Source organism: Mustela erminea, chromosome 5 (assembly GCF_009829155.1).
Source record: "Mustela erminea isolate mMusErm1 chromosome 5, mMusErm1.Pri, whole genome shotgun sequence".
Classification (NCBI taxonomy): Eukaryota; Metazoa; Chordata; class Mammalia; order Carnivora; family Mustelidae; genus Mustela; species Mustela erminea.
Window position 1 is genome coordinate 4,885,455 of NC_045618.1, and position 20,734 is coordinate 4,906,188.

General features: G+C 46.6%; 1 protein-coding gene and 1 long non-coding RNA gene across 4 annotated transcripts in view; one reads left to right on the top strand and one right to left on the bottom strand.

The window, feature by feature from the left end:
- Positions 1-20,734, top strand: part of CRTC3 (CREB regulated transcription coactivator 3) — a 96,954-nt gene that overhangs the window by 31,688 nt on the left and 44,532 nt on the right. The gene's annotated exons all lie outside the window — the stretch shown is intronic.
- LOC116592037 lies at positions 2,920-8,624 on the bottom strand. The gene is made up of 5 exons (XR_004286276.1): positions 7,916-8,624; positions 7,158-7,280; positions 4,423-4,551; positions 4,109-4,272; positions 2,920-3,332 (listed from the first exon to the last, which is right to left on the bottom strand). It is a non-coding gene; the product is annotated as an uncharacterized LOC116592037 (long non-coding RNA).

A 20,734-nucleotide genomic window follows, 5' to 3' on the forward strand; every position in this document is an offset into this window, starting at 1 on the left:
GCTTCTTCTCCTCCAGACAGGCTGCTTACATCCTACTCGATCTTCGCTGACTAGATGAAACCACTTTCACTCAAAGTCTTCCTGGGCCTGTCCTGGGGTCAGCCGGACTGTGTGCCGATGCCCTGATCCCGTGCAGCTTCGGGGAGAGGCGGGAGGAGTGCCCAGAGAGCGGACAGGGCTGGCGGACAACAGAGCCAGCACCAGGACCCAGCCCAGGGCCCTGGATTCCCTCGCCCTTTGACTCCCATGCAGTTCAAGTCAAATAATGTGAAGCAGCCCTCCCCTCTTTCTTTCCCAGTCCATCCTTGGACTGCCAAGTCATAAAAGAGAGGGAGAAGCACTGCGTGTGGAGCCACGGCCGTCTCTAACTGAACTTTCAAGTTCTCACATTTTTTTGGCTGTGGAACCCGCCAAAGTTTTGTCCCTGTTCCCTGCAGTTTCACAATAGTTGGGAGTCAGAATCGGTCCCTGTGTTATGAAACAGCCAGTTTTCATACTTTAAACTTTAAAATGAAGCTTTTGCTTGTTTATGATTACTTTGGACATTTTCCAGGAGTCATGATAACATCTGTGGAAGATTCTACACAGGCCTTGAAGCCAGATACCAAAGTGGTTTCCCTGTTCAAAGGCAACAGTCTGTGCCTCCAGGAACTCCCCGGTATGGAAATGGGCTGCCTGGACAACAGCTAGCTAACGACCGCCTGAGCCCTTCTCCGTCTCTACCCCCAGCCTCTCGGGACGCGAGTGCAGAAAGCTCTCTGCTCCCCGGCCCATTTTCTCCCGCAGCCTCTCCGGGGGGCCGTCACCACGGTAACCACCTGCTTTCATGCTGGTTTGCTGGGGTGCTGGGGAAAACCCCTCCCCAGAGAGGGCCGTTAGTGCCACAGCGGAAGGGAGAAGAGTAGAGTCAGAGCCCCGGCCTCCTCCTGTCCTCACGGAGCCCTCCGACACAAGTACTACCCCCCCACTGCTGCTTTCACAGTCATGTGCCCAAGGTCACGCAGAAGTTCAGTGACAGAGTCAGGAATCAAACTCAGATTTATCTTTCCCAGGCTTTTGCTTGTATTTTGCACATGAAACAAATAGAGACGCACAAAACCGATTCGTTTTCAGTTAGGAAAAGTGTCGTCGTCTTCCTTTTTCTCGGCCTGGAGAGCTGCCTCTTTCTGGTCTCCAGGGGCCCTCAGATGCACAGTTAGTTCAGTGTGACCCTTGCTTGGTTCCTTTTAGCTTCTATTCTGCTCACTCCCTCAGCTACCCGAGACCGCTTTGTGCTACTTGAGTCCTCCTTTCAGCCCTCGCCTGACTATTGAGGAAGTCTCTCCTTAGATGAGTCTCCCCCGCCCCGAACTAGGATTTTCACCCTGGAACGTGATCAGGGCAGGCCAGCCCTGGGAGGCTAAAGCCAGAGTAGAGGAAAGGGACCAGTTAGCCAAGGACGGAGCAGGCCGATGGGGGTCCAAAACATTAGAGCCGGTGGGGGGCTGTTTGCCAGAGCAGACACAGCCACACAGGTCATGACTCGTCCTCCACGGAGGCTGCCCGGACGCCTGTGGCCTCAAGAGCTCGGGCTCCCAATGCTGAATTAGAGATTGTGTTGTCTTCCCGGTATCTCCCATCTGCCATCTTGTCCTTCATGAAATTGCCCAAGAGATGCTTTCAACTAGTCTGTGCCTGTTCAGTCTCTAAGTAGTTTTGGGCGTTAATTTAGAATTAATTAAGTTAGCGCTATCATTTAAAAGGTTTGAAGCGGCTTGTAAGTTGAAATGTAATTCAAAACAAAGCAGAGAGAATATTAAAGGGGGAACATTTATGGGAAGCAAAAGTCTCGCCTGGGCTTCTGCCAGTAATGGACGGCTCTAATTTGGAACAGAGATCTTTCCAGGACTACTTGCCCTGGCAGATGAGTTAGAATTCTTAGAACCAGAATAGACCCTGTAGCTCTTTTGATGTAATACTCTCGCTTTATAGGTCAGAAAATTGAAAGCGAGAAAAATCAGGTAATTGGTTTAATGTTACTCTGCTAGTATAGTGAGTGGCTGGTGCTAAGATCAAAATCTACTCACTTCGTGTGGAGATTGTCAACCACTTCCTACCATTGGGCCAACATATTTGCGCTTTGTTTCTGAACACAGTGGAAAAGGAAATTTACCCACTTCTTCCTTCCTTTCTTCCTACCTCTCTCCCTTCTTCCCTCCCTCCAGACAGGGTTACCTCTATTAGTGTAAGTGCTGCTGCTACTTCTTCCACTCCCACTGTTGGTGAAAATGTACCGAATGGGCACAAGGTACTGTGGTCAGTGCTTTGTCCACATTATGTAATTTTCCTGGTACTCCCAGAGCTAGGCAGTTACTGTCTCTGTTTGTGGGGGATAAGGTGGAGGCTAAGAAGGATTAAGCAACTTCCTTAGATCACACACCCAGACTAGAGGCAGATTTCAAGTCCAGGCTCTTTGATTCTGGAGTCCACGCTTGTAACTCCTAGCTATCCGTCTGGCAGGTTCTTTGGTTGTTTTTGTTGTTGTTCTTTTTGTTGAGTTACTAAAACAGAACTATTTTCTCTGAATGCAGAAGTTGAAACCTGTTGAGGAAATTCAACCAGCGTGTTTCTTGAAGAAAAAAAGAAATCATTTCCTGATTTCTTCATTTGTTAGCCCCAGGACGTCGTTAGGGCCGGTACCAGCTGCTCTCTCACCCTCACATACGAGACCGAAGTGGGAATAATTCTCCAGAACTTCTGAAGCTACCCAGGGGATCGGGCACTTGACTGTCCTCTTTGGTTCTGTCCATTCTGCGCCTGACCTTTAAGCCCGCAGAGCTCCCCATCCCGGCCGCTCGGGAGAGACGGGCTGCGAAGGCCCCGAGACCTGGCTGTGTAGTTACTGCGGACGTTCTTCTCTTCATTCATTCATTCTCTCATTCATTCACTCATTCATTCATTCATTCATTCATCTGCTTTTACTGTCTTGCTCATTGTCAAAACCATGGCTCTGAAATGGCAGCTCTCAAGCTATGTCTGAGCCTTTGGACTTGTTAGTGTTTGCCAGGGACAGAAAAATCAGGTGCTAGGAAGTCCACCCAGCAAAGAAACCTTTGGGAGTGTGTTTGTTGTCGCTCTAAGCCATGACACACAGATTAGAACAGTAAGGAGACGCCCAAAGCAGGAATGGTTAGAGTATGGCCATAGGGTTTAGACAGCTTGGGTTCCAAGCCTTCTTCCCCCTTTGTGAGCTACGCATTCAGGAGCGTAAGATGGGGATGGTAGTAGGACCGTGTCATAGGGCCGTAGCGATGCTTCCATGGGATGACGGTAGGAAGGGCCTGGTTCGGTACCTGGAACATTGTAGATGCCAGTAAAGGTTAATTATTAGCCAAGCGGCAATTTATCCTTTTTGCTCATTAAATCAGGGGAAAAAATTTGAGTTAATCCTCAGAGCTGATGAAATGTGCTCTTGTCTGCCTTCTAGCTGTTGCTGTCAACTGGTACACATCTTTCTGGAAGCAGTTTAGGAAGGAAGAGTGTAGATATTTAGTGTGAAGAGTATAGAGATTTTTTTTTTTTTTTAAGGTTGATTTATTTATTTTAGAGCGTGCATGAGTGGGGGGAGGGGCAGAGGGAGAGAGAATCCCAAGCAGGCTCCATGCACAGCACAGAGCTGACATGGGGTTCGTGACCTAAGCTGAAATCAAGAGTCAGATGTTTGACCAACCAAACCGCCCAGATGCCCCTAAGGTATTCTTACTCTTTGATGAGTTCTACTTATGGTACTTTATCCTGAGAAACTATTCCAGGGCATAAAAAGAAAACTTGAGGCCTGATAATGTTGCGGGATTATATTTCATTGCAAATCATTGGTTTGAGTAAAATATCATACACCTGGGGGCGCCTGGGTGGCTCAGTGGGTTCAGCCTCTGCCTTCGCCTCAGGTCGTGATCCCAGGGTCCCGGGCTCTCTGCTCGGCAGGGAGCCTGCTTCCTCCTCTCTCTCTGTCTCCCTGACTCTCTGCCTGCTTGTGATCTCTCTTTGTCAAATAAATAAATAAAATCTTTAAAAAAAAAATCATACACCAGCTCAGTACAGTGTAAAATTTTGATTGTAAAGGCTCTACCTGAGGAGGCGTTGAGCAAAAAACTGAAAAGGAGATATGGATCATATGTCCCTGCGATTACAGGAGCGTGTGAAGCTTCTACACAGCTGCTAGGACACAGCTGGTTTGTCTCCAGGGCCTTTCCGACAGGTGCCACTCTGAGACTACTTTTTCTTTTCATGAAGCTTAAAGAAAAAGAAAAAAGAAAAAAAATCTAATAATGAACAAAGCATAGACCCCATGCCTAGATCTCATCTCCCTTGCCAGTCTCTAACCTTGGGCTGGGGGTACAGGCTGAGGGTAGGGAGGCATGAGGCAGGGCTCCGAGAATTCACCTGTATCTTATGTGGCTTTGTCTTCCAACTTGACCTTCCTGGGGTAGAGCCTCAATATGGAGACGGGAAGGGACGTGCGCACATCGGCATGATCTCTTACTCTTTCCTCGGTGAAATTCTTAACAGTTTCTTCAGTAACACATACGTTATGTTAATGTTCTAATACTTCTTTACAGTGATAATTTTGGGGGTGTAACAGTAAGTTTTCAAAACAACCCACTAGGCTGTAAACTAATTAGTAAGTACACAGCGAAAGTCCCCAGGGATGAGAGGTAGGTTATGGTGAGAAAGGATCTGGGATGCCTGTGGGCTGCTGTACACATTACTTGATTATAAAAACAGTAATCTTTACTTTGGCTTACGAAAGCCTCATGTTCTGACAGGGTGCAGCAAAATGTTCTCCAACCAAAATGACTGTGTCCCAAGGGTCTTTTCAGAATGTCCAGCTTGGGAATACAGCTATGAGAAAACAGGGCCAGGGAACATAACTCCTGGCGGAACACTGTGGTTGTATTTGGACGGTAGGATCTTAATTCCACCTTCCTGCTTCTGGAGTCCTCAACTGTCTACAGTGTGGTTGTATTTCCTTTGTAGTAAAAGTCCCACCTGACAAGTAATTACTGAACACCAGCTACATGTCAGACATTGCGCTTGCTGCTGGAGATAGGACTGTGACCCGTACAGGCATGGTAACTGCGTGGTTGAACTTCAGTGGGAGAGGCAGACGTCTTTACAAGTCACCGTGAGAAGGACCATGTGAAAGACGCAGGGTAGAGGAGTTCAGAGATTGGGCTGAATGCATCTGAGAGCTGCCTAACTGAGGGTTGTGGGGGATGGGGGGCATACCAGGGAAGGCTTCCTGGAGGAAGAGACATCTGAGCCAGGACCTGAGCAAAAGCAGCAGTGTTTGGCAAAGTTGAGAGATAAGAGTTTGTCCCGTCTGAGGAATGGGAAGTTGGGTGAGACCGGAGCATAGCTGAGTGTGAGGTGTGGTGGCGAGGGATGGGCGTCAGGTCGAAGTAGGAATCACATCAAGAAGGACCTTACTTTCTCATTTAGACTTTGTCTAAGGGCAATGTAAAGCTATTGGAAAATACTTACTTGACCACTTGCTCACTTATTCTTCCAAATAAATTTTTTAAAAGATTTTTAAGTAATCTCTACAGCCTGAGGCCAAGATTTGCGGCCTTTTCCAACTGAGCCAGCGAAGTGCCCCACCAAAGTAATTTTTATATGAAAGTAATACACATTTGTTGCAAAAGCTCAGCTAATACAGAAACATATAAAATGAAAAGTACAGGTTTCCGTTGCCTTCACATTCTCCCCCAATTGCGATCCCCAGAGGTACCTCCTGTTTCTTTAGGACCCTTCCAGAAGTTTCCTGTGTAAATGCAGGCATGTATCATATGCACGTACTTGTTCTTCACACCAGTGAAAGCACACCATACCAAGTAACTCCCACCTCAAGAGGGCACGTTTTTTCTGATTAGTACGTAAAGATAACACATTCTTTTCCTTGGCTGTATGGTACACCTTCATCTCGCTCTCCCATTATCTACCTAACTAGCTTCTTATTAAGGGACATTCAGACATTTAGACATTTTCACTGAAGCAACACTTCAGGGAGTGTTCTTGTTACACCGGTCTTTGAGTATTTCTATACGGTGTCTGTAGGATATGTTCCTAGAAGGAAAGCGGCTAGGTAGGATTGTTTGCATATTTAAAATTAAGGTAGAGTGGTGCCTGGGTGGCTCAGCGGGTTAAAGCCTCTGCCTTCAGCTCAGGTCATGATCTCAGGGTCCTGGGATTGTGCCCCACATCGGGCTCTTTGCTCGGCAGGGAGCCTGCTTCCTCCTCTCTCTCTCTGCCTGCCTCTCTGCCTACTTGTGATCTCTGTCTGTCAAATAAATAAATAAAATCTTTTATAAAATAAAATTAAGGTAGATATTGTAAAGTTACTCACTAAAGAGATAACATTTTTGGCTCCCATCAGTATCATCAGAGTGCCTGTTCTCTACCCCAGACTTATGCCCATTGTCACCCTTGTAAGAAACATAAAAATTTACCATCTTTACCATTTTTCAACGTACTAATCAGGAATGTTACGTATATTCTCAGTATTGTGCAGCCAATCTCTAGACAGTTTCGTGTTACGAAACAGACACTCCGTACCCATCAAACTACAGCTTCCCGTTGACCCCGCACCCCCGCAACCATCCGTCTATTTTTTGTCTTTGAATTTGACTCCTCTGTGTAAGTCATGTAGGTGGACTGTGCAGCACTTGTCGTCTTGTGGCTGCCTCATTTCACCGGGCAGGGCATCCTCAAGGCTCATCTCTGTTGAAGCAGGCGGCAGGATGTCTGTCCTTTTTAAAGCTGAATAGTGTTCCGTTATATGTATCTGCCACATTTTATTTCTTCTTCCATCAGTGAACGTTTGAGTTGCTTTCGTGTCTTGGTTATTATGAATAATGCTCCTATCAACATGGGATGCAGATATTTCTTTGAAATCCTGCTGCCAGTTCTTTTGGGTGTATACCCGGAAGCAGGATTGCTGGATCATGTGAGAATCCCGTTTTTGTTTTGTTTTTGAGGAGGGACCGTGCTGTTTTCCATAGTAGCACCCCACTTCATGTTCCTACCAGCAGTGCAGACGGGGGTTAATTTCTCCACATCCTCACCAATGCCGTTACTAGGGGGGTAGTGGCCATCCCAGTGTGTGTGCAGGGAGGTACCTCGCTTTGGTCGATTTGCAATTCCGTAATGCGCAGTGATGCTTGCTGGTCGTTTCTGCATCATCTTTAGGGAAATGTCTGTTGTCTGTTCAAGTTGCACCCATCCTTTTTGTCTTTGCCAGCCTGATGGGTAAAAAAACTGGTATCTCATTTTATTTGGCATTTAATTAATTAATTTAATTTATTTGGCATTTAATTTAATTTGGCATTTAAAGTGAAACGTGTTAATTTATTTGGCAGATAACGTTGAGTGGCCCCTATATGTGGGGTAGTGCTCTAAGGACGCAACACAAAACCCAGAGGGAGCCTCTCTTTATGCTTCTCCAGACATTTGTACTTCCTATTCTGTAGACTATGTTCTTAAGCCTGTTGCCTATTTTTTTTTTAAATCATAGTGCTTTTAATTTTTTTAAGATTTTTATTTATTTAAAAAAAAAAGATTTTTACTTATTTGTGAGAGAAGGAGAGGGAGAGAGAGCGCCTGCACACAGAGGGAAAGGGAGAAGCAGACTCCCCACTGAAGGAGGAGCCTTACCCGGGACTTGATCCCAGGACGCTGGGATCCTGACCTGAGCCCAATGGCAGACACTTAACTGACTGAGCCACCCAGACGCCCCTTTTTGCCTCTTTTTCTACTGACTATTTTATCTTTTTATTGGCCTACAAGAAGTGTTTATTGTGCATGAGGGAAATTGTCTCTTTGTGTATTGGTTTTCCATTGCTGTATAACAAATGACCACAAATAAAATAAAAATTACCTTTTATTATCTGACAGTTTCTGCAGGTCCCGAGTCTGGCTACAGCTTGTTTGGACTGTCTAGTGAGGGTCTCCCCAGCTGCAGTCCACATACTGACTGGGGCGGTGGTCTCCTTGGAGGCCGAGCTGGGAATATGCTTCTGAGCTCCTCCAGGTAGTTGGCAGAATTGCTGTCGCTGTGCTTGCAGGACAAAAGCATCACCTTCTTGCCAGAGATGCCCCTGTTCCCCAACTCCTATGAGCCCCCCCCCAACTTTGTTGCCCTGTGGGCTTCTCCAGCATAGCCTCTGACTTCATGGCAGCTGATTTCTTCCGGACGAAGAGTCTCTCTAGCAGCACTGCTAACAAGGCGGTCTTATAAATACATAACATAATCACAGGAGCAATAGTCTGTCATGACATCCTGTTGACGAGAAGCAGGTGACAGGTCTGCCCTCACTCACGGGCAGAGAATTTCAGCAGAACGTGAACTCCAGGAGGTGGGGCCCGTCGGGTGACAACCTTAGAGTCTGTGCACCACAGTCTGCCGTGTGTGTTCCACACATTGTCTCCATTTAGTCACTTTGGGAGTTTTCTGCCTTAATTTTAATGAGACAAATGTATTGGCCTTTTTTGTGGCTTCTGTGTTACAAGTTGTAGTATGTTTTAGAAGGGCCTTCATCACAGTAAGATTGCTTAAACATTCATCCTTTTTTTTTCAACTCATATTTTGTTTTGATACTATTATTACTTTAGAATTTGTGATTATTACTTTAGAATTTGTGGTTTTTTAAAAGATTTTATTCTTAAGTCATCTCTACCACCAACATGGGGCTCAGACTCACAATCCTGTGACCAAGAGCTGCACGCTCTACTGACTGAGCCAGCCAGGGCCCCACTTTGGAATTTATTTTGATGTGAGATTAGAGACAGAGATGGTTCTTCCTGGTTTCTTGCTTTGGTTCCATTGATATGACTACCTGTTCTTCTCTGCATTCTGCATGTGGCTTTCTACTGTGGCTTTGTGATAGGTTTTGATTTTAATATGAACGTATACATTCAAAAAACAAATAGTATAAAAAATATGTATATATTACATATATATGTATACATTTATCTGTGGTATTTGTTTTTTGGCTTTTTTTAGGATGGATTCTTTTTCCATATATATATGTTTGCACAGCTCAGGATTCAAGATGAAAGATTACACGGTGATAAATATTCCTTCCCTCTCTAGTCTAGATACTCAATATATTCCCCAAAGGCTATCAGTATTGTCTGTCTCTTTATTCTCTCAGGGATATTTTATGTAGATATTGGCAGATAGAAACGTGTAATCTACTTTATCTACCCATTTCCCTGAAGGTAGCTAACCATACAGATTTCTGTGCCTTTTTTTTTTTTTTTTTTTTTCACCTAATAGATCTTAGAGATCTTTCCATATCAGCTCACAAATAACATCCTTATTCTTGTGGTGTTTTTTCCTGAATACTCAGTAGTATTCTGTTTACGGTTCTACCATAATTTATTCAACTAGTTCCCTAATTATGAACATATAAGTTATTTAACATACTTTCAAAAAATATACACACCGTGTTGCAATGAACAACCTTATAGACATATAATTTTATACACATGCAGATACATCTGCAAGAAGAATTTTTAGAAGTGGACTCTCTGGGGCATTTTAAGTTTTGGTAGATAGTGTCACTGTCCCTCCAGAAGTTATACCAGTTTACATCCGTGTCTGCCACGTATGAGAGCGCTGTTTGCCCACATCCTCCCCGGCTCAGTGTTTTATCGAATTGTTGGATCTTTGTCAGGCTTGTAGATGAAAACTCATGCTTCTGTGTACTTTTAAATTGCATTTCTCTTATGATGATTGAGCTAAGTTTTCTCCATGTTTGTGAATCATGTGTATTATCTCTCCTGTGAGCAATCTGTATCTTTTGACCTTAATTTTTTGGGGTGGTTAATCGTTTTCCTCTTGGTGTTTTTAGGAGCTTTCTATGTATTAGTAAAAGTAGACATTTATCTATGATATTTGTCTTTTGGCTTTCTTTAAGGTGGATTCTTTTTTTCATGCAGACATCTACTTTTTCTCTGCAGCAAAATTTAATGTTTTTAAGTGGATTCTAGGTTTTTTGTCATGCTGTATTCTCTTTGTTTCTTGTAATACTTTATGGCTTCATTTTTGGATTTAAACTCTTTGATCCATCAGGAGCTTATGCTAATGTAAGGCATGTGGTGTGGATCTGACTTAATTTTTTTTTTTTTCAGTTCACTTGCCAGTTGGCCCAACACTATTTATGAGTAATCATCTTTTTGCCACTAATGTAAAATGCCCCTCTTATCATATACTAATTCCCATGTGTTTTGATTATATTTTGAGACTTCCTGTTCCCTTTATTGATTTATGTGTCTATTCATACACCAGAATCTCACAGTTTTAACTGATTTTTGTAGCTTTATGTTATGTCTTAAAGTTCTGGTAGGGTTAATTCACTCTCAGGCTTTTTTTCAATGATTTTTCCAGGCTATTCTTGCCTGTTTATTTTTCCGGGTGAACTTTAAAATCGGCTTGCTCGGATCTTTTTTTAAAAATCCTGTCATTAATGGGTTTTATGCAGCTGAATAATGTGATCAGATTGGTATTTTAGGAAGATTACTGTGACTGCTGTGTGGAAACCGGGTTGGAGGAAACAAGATTAGAGACAAAAAAAAGACCAATTACAAGGTTGTTACAGTAATCCCGGAGAGAGTGGATAGACAGGGAATGGAGGACAGTAGTGGGTTTGAGAGGCGCTTAGGTCAGAGTGGCCAGACCCGGAGATGCCTGGGATGGGGAGGTTTGGGGGAGGCAGTTGCTCAAGGATGACCCCAAGCGTCCTGGGTTAGGCAGCTGGGTGGTGCCATTCTCAGAGATTCAAAACAGATGAAATTGGGCTGGTTTTGGAGGAAGGTGGCAAATTCACTTCCAAACATGTTGAGTTTGAAATGCCTGCGGGCTCTCCTAGAAGAGTCACCTACTGGGCTGTGGAATACCCAGTTCCGCGAAGCGTTAGCGAGGGCTCTGGGCTGGGGAGGGAGAGTTGTAGGACAGCTGTGAGGCGGATGAGCAGGAAGTCCTGGAGTCTGCAGAGAAGACTGGGAAGAAACACCCAGAGATGCGGGAAGAGTCTGGAAACCCGAAGAACGTAGTTAAAAGAGTGAATTGTCACTAATTTCAGATGCTACTGAGAGGTCAAATAACTTCAGCGCTGAGAAGTACCGTTGGCTTTAGTAACAAGGAAGGTCCATAGTTATCTTGGGAAGCACCTTTTCAGCAGAGTAGAAGTGTAGGGGGCTGCGTGGTGAGTGGGGGTTAAGGCAGTCCTGGCCGGAACCCCTTCATCTTGAAGCTTGGCTGCAGAGACGAGAGAGCGACGTGGACGGATGAGCCTATGGAGGGCCGGAGGGCTGGGATCCACTTTGAGGCGGAGGCAACACTGGGATGGCTGTAGGGACTTAGCGAAGCTGGCCGGTGAGAACGGTCTAGAAAAGAGTGATCCCGTTAGGACGTTGGCGTATGTTCTCGGACAGTTTTGACTCTTAACTTTGTGGAGTTTTCTAATATTTTTGTTTGGCTCTTCTTACATTTTTCGAATCCAAAGATCTAAGAATTTAGAAGCTTAATTGGTGATTAAGTTTAAAAGCAGAGGACAGAGAAGTGTACTCATCTGCCACCATTTGTGTAAACAGAGGAGGAGCATGCATGCATAATCCATGTTTGGGAGGGCTCCCGAGAGACTGGTAATCAAGTTACCCTTTGGGCAGTGGGAACCGGATAGAAGGAAAACAACCGTGGGAGGCTGCCTCTCCACTGTCAGCTGCGTATCTTTTTATTTAAGACTGTAAACATATTACTTATTCAAATCATTTGGTCTAAGCTAGGTTATCTCTAAAAGCCATGGCTCTGGCTGGCAGAGCCAGGAGTTTTAGTTAGTGATAGCTGTAATTGTCTGTGATTTCTCAGTTCCTCTGCATCCACGGACCACTAAGACGGACCACTAAGAAGCAAACCCGTGGTTTCTGCTGTGAGGTGTGGATCTTTGCTTTTTCTCTCCTCTTCCCGACGGGAGACCAGAAACCTTGGGGAAGTGGATAGTCCCAGATCTGGGGTCAGGGAAGAGGACCGTGGCCTGGCACTGCGTGGCTCTCTTGCGCACCCCATCCCACCATGGGCACCAGGGAGCGGTTCTCCTACCGTCAGCTCTGACACTGTCTGCCTGGAGACAGGATCCCATCCGACAGAGCAGGGGCCCTTGACTTCCCACCTGCCTGTCCCCCTCCCCCTCAAATGCACACGCTTTACGTCCCCAGCTTACCTACAACTTCTGCCCAACTTCAGGTCAGAGGTTCTTACGACCTCTCCCTCTTCGGATTCAGTTAATTTGCTAGAGCGGCTCACAGAACTCAGGGAAACAGTACTTACGTTGACCTGTTTGTTATAAAAGGATATAATGAAAGTTGCAGATAAACATCCCGATGGAAGAGAGGCACAGGGCAAGGTATACGGGAAGGGGCACCGAGCTTATGCATTCTCTACTCTCCCCAAATCTCTGTGTTGAACCCCATCTTTTTGGGTTTGTACCAAGGCTGCATTACTAGGTATGAGTGATTAAATCGTTGGCCATTGGTGACTGAGTCAACCTCCAGTCCCTCCCCCGTCCAGGGAGACGTGTGGGGCACTGAAAGTTCCAGTCCCCTAACCGTGGGGTTGATTCTTCTGACAACCAGCCCTCACCCTTAGGTGTGTTCCAGAAGTCACCTAATTAATATAATAGAAGACATCTTTGTTGCTTTCATCACTTAGGAAATTAGGAGGCTCTTAGGAGCTCTGTGCCAGAAACAGGGATGAAAACCAAAGTATTTGTTATAAATTACAGTATCAGTTACAAAGCTGGTTTATGGGGAAAGGAAAGGAGAAAGGGGATCCGTCTTTTCCCTGACACCGGCAGAAGCTTCACACGGGCTCTCCCCTTCCTGCTGTGGCACATCCCAGTGACAGTCCTCTGACTTTCTGTCTCTCCGTGATGGTTCTAAATTATTCCCAGGGAGTTTTTACAAGATATCTTTTTTTAAACAAGATTTTAACAAGATATCTGCACTCTTACGTTAATTGCAGCCTTAATCACAATAACCAAGATATGAAAACAACCCAAATGCCCGTGAACAGGTGGATAGATAAAAACGATGTGGTCCCTGTGCACAATGGAATATTATTCAGGCCGGAGAAAGGAGGATATCCTGCCATTTGCGACGCCACAGATGGACCTTGAGCTCATTAATGGGAAGTGAGATAAGTCAGAGAAAGACAAGTACTGTACCATTATCACTTACATGTGGAATCGAAAAAGATTAACCTTGTAAAAGAGTAAAACAGCGGTGACCAGGGGATGGGGGTGAGGGGAGAGGAGTGATGGTGTTTAGGGATACAAGCTTGTCACAAGTAGTAAATGAGCATAGAGATGTAAGGGGCAGCATGGTGAATATATTGTAATTTTATTGATGTGACAAGTAGCACTATACCAGCAATCATGCTACAATATATAAAATGTATTAAAGTAACATGCTATATAATTTAAATTTACACAGTGTTAGGTATCAAATTTATTCAATAAAAAGGTAAGTGTAGAAATGAAAGAAATTATTGCCTGGAACTCCAAAAGTTTTCAAAAGATCTCAAAAATCGGGGCGCCTGGGTGGCTCAGTGGGTTAAGCCGCTGCCTTCGGCTCAGGTCATGATCTCAGGGTCCTGGGATCGAGTCCCGCATCGGGCTCTCTGCTCAGCAGGGAGTCTGCTTCCCCCTCTCTCTCTCTCTCTGCCTGCCTCTCTGCCTACTTGTGATCTCTCTCTCCGTCAAATAAATAAATAAATAAAATCTTAAAAAAAAAGATCTCAAAAACCTTCCAAAGAACAAACAAGTAAAATACACTGAAAATGAAAGAAAAACCCTTTAGCATTACTCAGGAGTGTTTCATTGTGGTTTCAGAGCAAATATCTGAATTCTTGCACAGGTTAAACATATTTTAATCTCTAGTTTTATAGTCCACACGATCACTACCCCACCGTGGAACATCACTGCAAAGTACTGAAATCCCACAGACTTAACCAAGTTCACTAGTGCTAGTTTTCCACTTTTTAGGGTACCAGGTACTGAGGAGTAGTTGATGTTAGGGCTGTGTTAGTGCCTAATCGGAGCCAGCTGAACTCTCACTCTTCCGACAGCTGAGGAAGCTGGTTGTGACTGTTTTCTTCTCTGGGTTGCACTGGTGGGGACAACACAGGACCAAATCATTAGCTTTATGACCTTCATTCCTGGCCACTCAGTAGCTCCCCAGGCTCCATGGAGCTGGGCCCTGGGCTCAGGACATCCGCCTGGCCCCCGCCTCCTCCTCCCTTCCCAGAAGTGAGGCTACCTGAGCCTCCCTAGGCAGGGTCAGCCTGGCTCATCCCTCCGGCCGCAGGCCAGAGCTGGAGAAAGGCCCCCCGCCCTTGTAAGGGACAGACTGGGCCGACCGCTGAGAACCGACACTCATCAGGTGCTGCCCCAGGCGTGAGCTCAGTAGCCCATCTGACGCAGGGCAAGCCGCTCCTGTCCGTTTTCCCCTCCCCGTCTGTAGGCAGAGGTGGGTTCTTGCGGATAAGAAAAAAAAAGGGCTTCCTTTTGTGAGTTCTGCCCATTTTTTTATTTGGTTGAGAAGAGGAAGGCCCAGCTAATGCCCAGACTCGCAGTTTTAACTCAAATTCAGTGAAGAACTTGGTCCCACCAGCACAGCCTTCCACCGAGGCAGCTTGCGTCCTTCTGGAGAAGAGGATGAATTTTTAGAAACTTCTCATCCAGGCACAGTCCCTCAAGAGATTCCCCCAGGGACATGTCCCAGCCCCATGTGAGGGAGAACATGCCAGATGCACGGCTGGACAAGGGAGGAGCGGCCGGCCTGGGAAAGTGGTGGTCTGGCTCCTGCGGCTGCTGGGGGGGCTGCAGGGCCCCGGGTGCGGATGGTGTGGCGGCCACGGCCGACCTGCATGGGCCTTCCTCACTCGCGTGACTGCGAGTGCCTCCCTGAGCAGGTACCCACATGAGGAAAAGTACCCTAGGCTCTTTGAAAACGAAAACAGGATGTATTTTTTTTTTAAACTCGGTGTGCTTTATTTAGAATTGCCATGTGCTGTTGTAGCTAACTAAATAGACCAGATTATTTAATTCCCCCCAAAAACATTTTCTCATGATACTTTTCTAGCTCCTTTGAGAAATTATACACTGATTTTGTCTTTTAAAGATTTTATTTATTTATTTATTTATTTGACAGATTGCAAGTAGGCAGAGAAGCAGGCAGAGAGAAGAGGAAGCAGGCTCCCCGCTGAGCAGAGAGCCCGATTCGGGGCTCCATCGCAGGACCCTGGGTTCATGACCTGAGCTGAAGGCACAGGCTTTAACCCACTGAGCCACCCAGGCGCCCCTGATTTTGTCTTTTAAAGTCATGTAAAAAAAAAAAGTATTTTAGTCATAATTTCTGCTGGCTCTGTGGTAGAAAACCTCCCCTTTCATGTGTCTTTGGAAGTTATTGGGGTAAAGCTTAAAAGGGCACCCTTCATTTATTACAGTGCCACAATTTTAATTTTTAAAAAGTTAACTTTTTGGGGCACCTGGGTGGCTCAGTCGGTTAAATGTCCAACTCTTTTTAAAATTTTTTAAATTTTATTTATTTGAGAGAGAGAGAGAGCAGGAGAGAGGAGAAGGTCAGAGGGAGAAGCAGACTCCCCGCAGAGCTGGGAGCCCGATGCAGGAGCCAGTCCTGGGACTCTGGGATCATGACCTAAGCCAGACCTGAGCCTGACCTTAACCAACTGGGCCACCCAGGTGTCCTAAATGTCCAACTCATGATTTCGGCTCACGTCATGATCTCGGGATTTGTGACATCGAGTTCCCCACCCCTCGCTCTGTGCTCAGTGGGGGTCTGCTGGAGATTCTCTGTCTCCCTTTGGCCACCCCCCACATGCTGCTATGCTCGCACCCACTCTCTCTCTCACACACATAAATAAATAAATCTTTTTTTTTTTTAAGATTTTATTTATTTATCAGAGAGAGAGAGGGAGAGAGAGCGAGCACAGGCAGACAGAATGGCAGGCAGAGGCAGAGGGAGAAGCAGGCTCCCTGCTGAGCAAGGAGCCCGATGTGGGACTCGATCCCAGGACGCTGGGATCATGACCTGAGCCGAAGGCAGCTGCTTAACCAACTGAGCCAACCAGGCGTCCCCAATAAATAAATCTTTTTAAAAAATTAAACTTTACATTTGGAAATGTAAAATGTACCCAAAAGTAAAGAATAGAATAATGAACGCCCCCCCATACTCATCACCAGTTTCAATATTTTTTCCAGTTTTGTTGAGATACAGTTGACATATAAATTACTTTAGTTCAAGGTGTACAGCATAATGATTTGCTGTATGTATATGTTGTGAAATGGTCATCACAGTAAGTTTAGTTAACATCTGTCACTTCAAAGCTCTATTTTTTTGTGTGTGATGAGAACTTTTATATCTACTCTTCAGCAACTTTCCGATGTACAGTAGAGTTAACTACTGCCACCATGGTGTCCATGACCTTCCCAGAGTTTATTTACCTTAACCTGGAAGTTTGTACCTTTGGACCACCTTCACCCACTCCCCGCCCCCGCCGTCCCCCAGTAATTTTCAACATTTTGGCAGTTTTGTTTTCTTTATCCCCCCTTGTTTTGTTTTTGTTTTTGTTTTTAATTCCAAATTACAGATTTCTTCCGGACTCGGTGACTTGTCTTACCAAGTCCCATCACAGTGGTGTAGGCAGCGTGATGGGGAGTGCAGCCAGAGGGAGAAGGAGAAGGGTGGTCGGCAGCGGTGGGGGGTGTTTCTTACCTCCAGTAGCTCTGCAGGAAGAAGCCCGTGCCAGGATGCAGCTGGGCTCAGGCGCTGAGCCCCTTTCCTGCCTGATCTGAACAACCCACATGACCCTTCTGGCGTCTGAGGACACCTGTGGCCTCAGTCTGCCAGCCAGCTGCTGTCCCGTATAGCCTGCCTCCGGGCCGGCTCCTTTGCCCTCTTACTGCTCCAGCTGTAGCTCGCAAAAAACAATCCTTTGCTTCCACAGTCCCTCACATCACTGTCGTCATTATAAGAGGCAAATCAGCTTCTCCTGGGGAAATAACTGGGCAGACCCAGTTTACCCAGAACTAATCTCTCGGGTCACGATCACAGCATCAGAGTTCAAGGTCAGACTGCGTTCAGCAGAAGGCCTCCCTCTCTGCCAAACACACCACACCAGGCAGGAGGACGGGGTGGGAATGGGCAGCCTCAGACTTCTCCCTTTGTGGGGCATTTCCTGGAAAGATAGTACGAGGCCCGTAGAGGCTGGGGGTCTGCACTAGCCTTGCCATGCCCACGCTTATCCCGGAGGGGCTGGAAGGGAAAGTCATCATTTTATTATGGAAAATTTTAGCCAGCCACAAAAGAAGAAGAGAGAGAATAACAAACTCGCATATGGCTGTCACCAGTTTCAATAATTACCAACATTTGGTCACTTAAACTTTCTGATAATGCACTCTAGCAGGAAAATAGAGTTTTGTATCCCCACTCAGCATATCTCTGCTTATAAATTACATACATTTACACTCTGCTGTTACATCGTGTGCACAAGAAGTAGAAAGCGGAGTGGAGGGGTTCCTGGGTGGCTCAGCCTGTTAAGCAGCTGCCTTTGGCTCAGGTCACGATCCTGGGATCCTGGGATTTGAACCCTGTGTCTGGCTCCCTGCTCAGTGGGGGCTCTGCTTCTGCCTCTGCCTGTGCCCTTCCCCCTGCTTGTGCTCTCGCGTTCTCTGTCAGATAAATAAATAGAATCTTAGAAAAAGAAGAGAAAAAACTGAGCGGAAACAGAGCTTCTTGTGTCTTCTCTACACCCCATACCCTCTTGTACGCCCCTCTGAGAGGCACACACTCTGCTTTGGAGCCTGGTTATTTGGAAACGTAATAATAGGGCAAACGTGTATGAGAACGTGCTGTGCTGAGAGGGAAGGTGCTGGGCGCAGGACGACGGGTCTCACGGCTTCTAGCCCACTGCACCCGTGGGTGCCATCCCCACCTCTCCAGGTAAGAAATGGTGCAGCCCAGCCCAAGATGCTGACCCACCTGCCTCTCCCTGAACGGTAGCCCCCAGTGTGAACCCTGGGCCCTACACTCTGGGTGTGTTTTATGCTTTGCTGTTCGTTGGTTCTTTCTTCCTCTCTCTCTCTCTTTAAGATCTTGTTTATTTATTTGATAGAGAGTGTGAACAGGAGCAGGGAGAGAGGCAGGCAGAGGGAGACGGAGAAGCAGGCTTCCTGCTGAGCAGGGAGCCCGATGTGGGGCTCGATCCCAGGACCCTGAGATCATGACCTGAGCCGAAGGCAGAGGCTTCACTGACTGAACCACCCAGGCTCCCCACTTTGCTGTTATTTCTTGTTTTGACAGATTATTTCTTCTGGCCCTCTGAGGTCATTTTGATTGCTTTCTTTGTGTGTATGTGTGTGTTTGGACTTTTGCTGCCGTAAAAAACAAATTTTTATCTCTTTCATTTTTTAGAGTAATCTTTTATCTTAGTTTATCTCATTAACTTTACTTCCCTTTTAGTTTTCATTTACAATAAGGAGGAGGAAGGGGGAACATAAGGGCCCCAGATGTGGTAACAGGACAGGTCTCCCGCGGAAAGTGGGGTGCCAGCCACCCCTTCCCTCGCCCCCACGCCCCCGGCCTGCTCTGTTCTATGTAACTTCTTTGCACCTTCACGGTAGGGCTCATTTGGTCCTTTGGAGATCGCATCCCAAATTCATTTGGTCAAAAAGGCAGAGTCTCCAGGTTAAAAAATCCACAAACAAAACCCAGAACGTCCCTGTGGTGATCCAGGGGCTTTGAGGGCCAAATTCCCCTGCCAGGCTGGAGTAAGCCTGGCCCGCAGACAGTGCCCACTGGCGCGCAGCTGAGAGAGAAGCCTCCCCTGGTTCCCAGGAGTTAGGAGCTTTACAGTCTGGCAGAGCCAAGACCTTGCCCTGCGGCAGGTGTGTGAGCGCCAGCCCCGGCCCGTCCTGACCCACAGATGGCAAAGGAAGAGCCTGCGGCCCGCAGGGAGGGAGGAGGAGTAGGCCAAAGGCTGGTCTGGCCCTGGAGAGTTGTAAAGGAGTTAGGTTTTTTTTTTTTTTTTTTTTTTAATCTTTTTCTTTTGATGGTGGTATAACAGAGTCTCTAATCCAGCTATGAAATCCTTTTTCTTCTGCACAGTTTATAAGGTAGAAATAAAATAGCCTGTGTAACCCCAAGGCAGTGAGTTAATAGCTCTTTTCTGTTGTGGGCAGGTCCTCATGACTCCCTCTCTGCATCATGAGAACCAAAGGAGATACAGGCTGTGGCCGGAATGATCCCCGGCTGGGTTCCCAAGAGGGGCACAGTTGTCCCTTTGTTAGACTTGCCCTTTGACAAAGAGCGGGCCGGTAGCAGCTTCCATTAACTAGAGTCTGCGTTAAAGCTCAAGGAACCTGCCTTACTTCCCACACTCTTCCCCGCAAGCAGTCCATTCAGTCCCCGTGGCCGGTCTTTTATAACCTCCCAAGAGCTGAAGCAGGGAACTAAAACAGAACGCCATCACGGGCAGGCCGGAGGTCCTGCGGAGCGCAAGAGTGGAAGTGTGGCCTCGAGGCCGCGTGTGAGCTCGCCCTCTCCACCTTAAACTTCAGCCCGTCAGCTGTCCCAACCCACCATGCTGGGGAGGGGGGACACAGATGCGAGCTCCAGCACACAGAGCAATTTAGAATGATTGAGGAAGCATCTTAATTCCCTGGGAGGAAGCCTGGGGTAGACAGTAAATGGCCTTCGGCCTTGTCAGCTCACCTTTAATAAAATACGAGGTTCGACACCTGCCGCAGATGGCCCTGGGGTCCACCAGCAAGGGGTAGGTGTGCCGTTTATGCCGCAGGACAGTCTGAGATCCCAGCAGGGCTGGTGTCCTTCCCTCAAACCTGAGCTCTCTAGTAGATTTACTAGAATGTAATTTCTTCGGGAAAATTTCTCACTTTTACTTTCTGTCTGTGGGGTGCCAGCAAAAATCACTCACAATCTCAGAAGTATCTGATTTTATGTAGGCTCCTTAGATAAGGAGGCAAAACAGCAAGGTGAGGCCAACACTGCATGAGGCCCAGGGTCCACGGTTCAAGTTTCCTGTTGCTACCGGCTGTGTCATCCTGAGAAAAGTCCCTCCCCATTCTGGATCCCAGTTTCTCATCTAGAGGAAAGCATGGAGCTTGGGGGGGCCGGTGTGGGCAGTGGGCAGTAGTCCCTTTGTTGTCACTTGTGAAGCTCACCCTAATGGTCCAGCAGCCCCATTCCCTCCTCTTGCTCATCCCGTGGCTCAGGGGGGCCATTTATTAGGTTCAGGTAAGATGTGATGGGGACCTGAGGGGCTCCCTTCTGAGTGCTCCCGTTGGGGGACTTTTTTCCCCCTTTTTAAAAACAAGATTCTGTATATTTGAGAGAGAGAGAGAGCACACAGCAGGGGGGAGCAGCAGGAAGAGGAAGAAGCAGACTCCCCACTGAGCAGGGAGCCCAATGCTGGGCTTAATACCAAGACTCCGGGGCCATGACCTGAGCCAAAGGCGACTGAGCCACCCAGGTAGCCCAGTTCTCTTTCTTTTAATAACATTGTATAGAAATGCCATCATAAGCTAGAATTGATCTTTGTGGCAAGAAAAAAGTGCTACTTGGTCCTTCACGGGTAAAGAATATATTGTAGCCAGGC